This window comes from Dipodomys merriami, unplaced genomic scaffold (genome assembly GCF_024711535.1).
Source record: "Dipodomys merriami isolate MVZ:Mamm:240054 unplaced genomic scaffold, mDipMer1.0.p SCAF_469, whole genome shotgun sequence".
Taxonomy (NCBI): Eukaryota; Metazoa; Chordata; class Mammalia; order Rodentia; family Heteromyidae; genus Dipodomys; species Dipodomys merriami.
In genome coordinates, this window is record NW_027206034.1 from 53,401 (window position 1) to 59,169 (window position 5,769).

General features: G+C 39.3%; 1 pseudogene; it reads right to left on the reverse strand.

Moving 5' to 3' along the window:
• Window positions 1–230: 230 nt before the first annotated feature.
• LOC138808696 (vacuolar protein sorting-associated protein 37A pseudogene) lies at window positions 231–1,482 on the reverse strand (annotated as a pseudogene).
• Window positions 1,483–5,769: the final 4,287 nt, after the last annotated feature.

Here is a 5,769-nt window from a genome sequence, read left to right on the forward strand (position 1 = left end):
TAAAACTAAAATCACATGCATAAGGTATTTAATTATAAGAATAGCAGTGAAATTTTAAAAGGACAGGATTTATCAATGATAAATAGGCGTTTTTAGTGCAAATACTGCAGAAAAATTTTCCAAGCAAAGATCATAATCATTCTAATCTATATAAAAAACAATCTCAGTTCTTTAAACAATGTAGAGTACATCTGAATTCAGCCATTTCAATGAAATGCCAACTTACAAACCTTAAATCTAAAATAATGTACTTAGTTTTATGTCTCATTTCTCTCTTGGCGGTCCATGTTTTCAGGAAAATCTGTAATGGACCATGAAGTTGGCTGTGCATTGCTATCACTTGTTTAAGTTTCTCTTCCTTGGCTCTTCTACAGTGGCAAACTGTTCTTTTTTCCATGAAGCTACTGAGAAAATCATCTATTTCAGTTTTTCCCTCCGAGAAATCTTCAGCAATATTATCAGATTCTTCCTCAGCTTCATGTGCAGCGACTTTCCATCTTGCCTGTAGGGCACTTGCACTACAACTCTCACTCAGTTCATGTTGTCTCTGCCTCTTCTTTTCAAACGTAGATTTCATTTGTGTAAGTAACTCATACTTATCTAAAACAGTTTGCCTTTTGGCTTCCAAACTGGGCTCCAAGAGGAGAGTTTTCTTGCTAATTCCTCAATACTTTTTACTAAATCACCCTTGTCATTAATAATTTGTTTTAGTTGAGGTAAACTCAAACTGTTCTAGTAATACTTCCTCTTGTTCATTCATATCTGTGAGTTGTGACACAATTCTGAGAGTTCTGGAAATGCATCAGGGACATCTGCCATCTTGTACCCAAAACCATTTTGGCTTATAGGTGTTGAAGTTTCCATTGTGGGAACAGGCAATGGCCGACTTGAAAGGACACCAAATGTAGGAGCAGCAGACTTGGCTGTTGTATAACTTGTTGAAGAAGAAACAGTGTCAGTAACAAAGAAGTTATGTTCTGTTAGCTTCTTGAGGAGGATATGCAGGAAGAAATGGAAAACCCTAAGAAGCATAAGGAGGCAGCCCACCTGGGTTACTATACAGGTATGGAAATGCTGTTGAAGTGGGAGCTAAAACAGGAGAATTCTTCCAAAACTCATCCAACAGACTCTGGCTAATCTTTCCAAGATCTGAGTGTATTGTAAAATTGCTTACTAATTGAGAGGTAACATATATTCCATGTTTATCCATTAAAGGATGTCAGATTGGTGGATAAACACTGATTGCTGGTTTTTCCTGAGGAAACTGTGGAGGAAGTACTATATTAATGTTAATTGTCAAGTTGTTTACAGTGAAGGGCAATCTGTATTCCACATCTTTCTGTATTTCAGCTATACTGGAGTGGGAGTTCCGGAGGGACTCGATCAAGCACTGCTTCTGCTGTTGGAGGCTGGTGAGGCCACCACCAGGGATCCTGCTGTGGAGAAGGAGGCGCTCTTGGTCAGGGGAAAGAGCCAGCTCATCCTCCTCGCGTCCCTGGGGCAGGAGGCCCTACAAGGTTTGGGCCTGCTTCTCCCAGAGGCTGCCTGGCAGGTCTCCAGCTACAGAGGAGTGGCCTGAAATACCCAAGGTTCGAGTCCGGTTGTGTGTGTGTGGGGGGGAGCAGAGGGGCAGGCCGTGGGGCAAGCCAACGGCGCCTTTTACCAAGTAAACCAGGTTCCTGGTCCCCGGGTTTGGGGGACCATGACATAACTGGAGAGAGCTGGAGAGAGGTAAATTGTCAAGCAGGACACAAGCAACCAGGATCCTACCCTTGGAGGCCCAGGTGCTCCAGACTGGCTAGCCAGTCAGATTGTAACCTGGCTGCGCTCGGCGTGCCTGGCCTCGTCCTACCATGAGCACATTTCTTATCAAGCATTGCTGCCTACTCCTTTGTTTCCCTTTGCCATCCCTGCTGCGACACCCCCTCTCCCCCATCTAGTCCCCCGACTCCTCCCCAAAGTTCTAAATTTCATTTTTCAACTTAATGTCTTGTATATTTCATTGTTGTAATGGGTTCCTATTTAAACAATTTGTTTTTCCCTTCCCCTCCACAAATTATACCAACATTAACTACAGTGAAAACAGGAGTTATACCGTGGGGGAGGGACACACCAAGCAACAACAACAACAACATATAACCCTGGGCTGGGAAGGTCGCTCAGTGTTAGAGTTCTTGCCTTGAATGCAGGAGGCCCTGGGTTCAATTCCTCAGTACCACATAAACAGAAAAAGCTGGAAGTAGCACTGTGGCTAAATAAGTAGAGCACTAGCCTTGAGCTGAAGAGCTCAGAGACAATGCCCAGGCCCAGAGTTCATGCCCCACAACCGAAAAAAAATCACTTTATAAAACATTAGAAGCAATAGAAAGCAAGAAAAAACACTTCAGTCCTTATCTTGAGGTCCATTTTGCCTAACTTCAACTTATCTGTCTTTTTCTGCTTGACTCAATACATACACTGGTTATTGCAAATTAGGGAAACCATGGGACCTATGTTTCTTTGGGCCTGGCTTACTTCACTTAATATAATTTTTTCCAAGTCTGTCCATTTCCTCACAAATGGGTCAATGCCATTCTTTCTGATGGAGGCATAGAATTCCATCGTGTATATATACCACATTTTCTTGATCCATTCATCTACTGAGGAGCATCTGTGTTGGTTCCATATCTTAGCTATGGTAAATAATGCTGCAATAAACATAGTTGTGTTGATAGCTTTAGTATGGTCTTGTTTCTGATCATTCGGGTAAATGTCCCAAATTGAGTCAAAGGGGAGCTCTATGTGGAGTCTTTTGAGGAACCTCCATACTACTTTACAAAGTGCTTGAACAAGTTTACACAACCACAGACAATGCAGTAAGCTTGGACAGTTTTAAATTAGCTACCAACATATTCTTTTTATATGTTTTTATTGTAAAAATATTGTACGGAGGGGTTACAGTTACATGAATAAGGTAGTGAGTACATTTCCTATCCAGAATTGTTACCCCCTCCTTTGTTTTTGCCCCTACCATCCCTTCCCTCCCCAATTCCACAACTCCTCCCACCCCCTTCCAAAGTTGTAAAGTTCATTTTTAACATAGTGTCTTGTACATCTCATTGTTACAATGGGTCAAGCTCTTTCCTTACTTCAGCATTTTATTTCCTTCCCCTTCCCAAATTAGAAAAAATGTATATACAAGATGCAGGGCACTGGAATCAAGTACAGATATTTTTTTCTGCAAAAATACTATAGGATGAGAGCAAAAACATACCTTGAACAAAGGTTCTATTGGCTTTCTCTGCAGAATATGTGTAAAGCCTGCAAATGAATCCAAGATATCCTCAACCCACAGACTCACAAATCATGTAAAATTTGACTCATATTCTATACTACATTGTTTAGAGATGAGTGTGTGTGTGTGTGTGTGTGTGTGTGTGTGTGTGTGTGTGTGCGCGCGCGCAGGTATTCGGGATTGAATTAGGATCTAGGCACTGCACTTTTGCGTCTTTAGTCAAGAGTGATACTCTCACTTGAGACACTGGTCCACTTCTGGAATTTTTTTAAATAAGTTTTTTTTAAATTGTGAGAACACTGTACAGAGGAGGGGTTGCAGTTACATGAGCAAGGTAATGAGTATATTGCTTCTGAATCATTGTTGTCTCCTCCTTTTTTTTCCCCCTACCATCCCTTCCCTTCCACTTCCACAACTACACTCTCCCGTTCCCCCCGACCTAAATTGTAAAGTTTGTTTTTCCACCTAAATTGTAAAGTTTGTTTTTCCCTCCCACTTCCACAACTACACTCTCCCGTTCCCCCCACCTAAATTGTAATGTTTGTTTTCCCTGTTTTCTTGTACATCTCATTGTTGCAATGGGTCAACCTATATCCCTGTTTAAACAATTTGTTTTTCCCTTCCCCTATACAAATTATACCAACATCAAATACAGTGAAAACAGGAGTTATACCATAGGGGAGGGACATACAAAGCAACAAAGAAATCACATGGTACCTTATAAATACATTAGAAGCAATAGCAAGCAAGAAAAAAAAACACAATTGTGTCCTTATCTTGGCATTCATTTCCCTTAACATAATCTTATCTGACCTTTTTCTGCTTGTCTCAGACATATTCTAGTTGTTGCAAATAAGGGAAACCACTTGTGGCTTTGTGCTGGTTCATTGGAGATGAGTCTCATAGACATTTCTGTACAGGTTGGCTTTGAGCTGAAATCCTCACATCTCCACCTCCTGACAGGTATTATAGACATGTGTACTTTACTGTTGCTCACATTTGCTACTGATAAATTTAATCCCAAGCACTGTATTTTAGCTATGAACTTCAGAAACAAAATTTTCTGGCTTTATTAAAATTTAAAATGAAATGTGCCTGCTTTTTTCTTTCTAAATAAATGTGCCTGCTTTTTTTTTTTCTTTTAAGAAATCCTTTATGGGGCTGGGAAGGTGGCTCAGTGGTAGAGCTCTTGCCTTGCATGCATGAGGTCCTGGGTTCGATTCCTCAGCACCACATAAGTAAAAAGAAAAAAGCCTGAATTGGCGCTGTGGCTCAAGTGGTAGAGCCCAGGCTCAGAGTTCAGGCCCCACAACAAGCCCCCCCCCAAAAAGAAATCCTTTATATGCTTTAATTCTTATTTAGAAAGAACTTGGCTTCAGAAAGATTAATGAGAATTTTAAAATTTACCACCCAGCTTAAGAAATGAAGCTTGCATGAACACAGTCTTAGACTTCTTAAATCTAAAAGTATTCTCCAACTTGAATTTTTTCTGTCAGCTTTTACAACAAGGAAAGGAAATTGTTCCAAAGAATTATGACACTTGATACTTATTTGGCAAAAGTAGAGCATGACAATAGTAAAATACGGTTATTTTAAGGGGTTTGAAGCAAAGGAATACTTTGAATCTCCATAGTCTATTCAGATAGAATTTTAGAGACTTGGCATGGTCTTGGAGACACAGCGTTTGTAGGCATCCTTGAGGGACATATGTTCATGTCTGAAGTGTTGGATTCTTAAGGATGCCCAAGACAAAATTTAGTATCAAAAATCTGTGAACACAGAAAAAATAAGGAAATAACAAGGAGCACAAATCTGGAGATGAAATCTCTTACAGGACTTTGAATATATTAGAGAAAGTACAGAGAAAGACCAAGGTAGGCTGGCCAGCTTCGTATTTCCCAGATTTCCCTCTGTGTTTGATAAGAATGATTTTGTCTTAATATCACCTGCTTCAAGAGGTATTTATTATTGCTGTTGTTGTAGTTCTTGTTATTATTATTTGTGACATGGCTAAACTGCATGTTTTGCATGTATGTAGATTTTAATCTCACGGAAATTTCTTTGGTAGTGGAATCTTCATAGTTAATTGGCTCAAAATTATATCATTTAGAAGGAGCCTAGTTATAGGAAATGTACTCATTACCATATTCATGTAACTGTAAACCCTCTGTACAGTATCTTTGCAATAAAATATATACCAAATAAAAAGAAGTAGCTTAATATAATATGCCTAATTTCCTTAATAAATAAGAATGTTTGGACAAGGAGATAATCATTGAAAATAATTCAGAACAGAAAAATGATAGTAATCTAGAATTCAAGGAAAAGGAAGGCCACAACAGACCCTTTTAATACAGCCTAGAGCAAGAAGTAATCTTTACTTTTGTAGCTCCCAAAATTGTGAAAAAAAAAACCTATCATCCATCTATCTGACTGTCTGTCTGTCCTTCTCCATCTGCTTTTCTTTTTTTTTTTAATTTTATTTTATTTGTGAA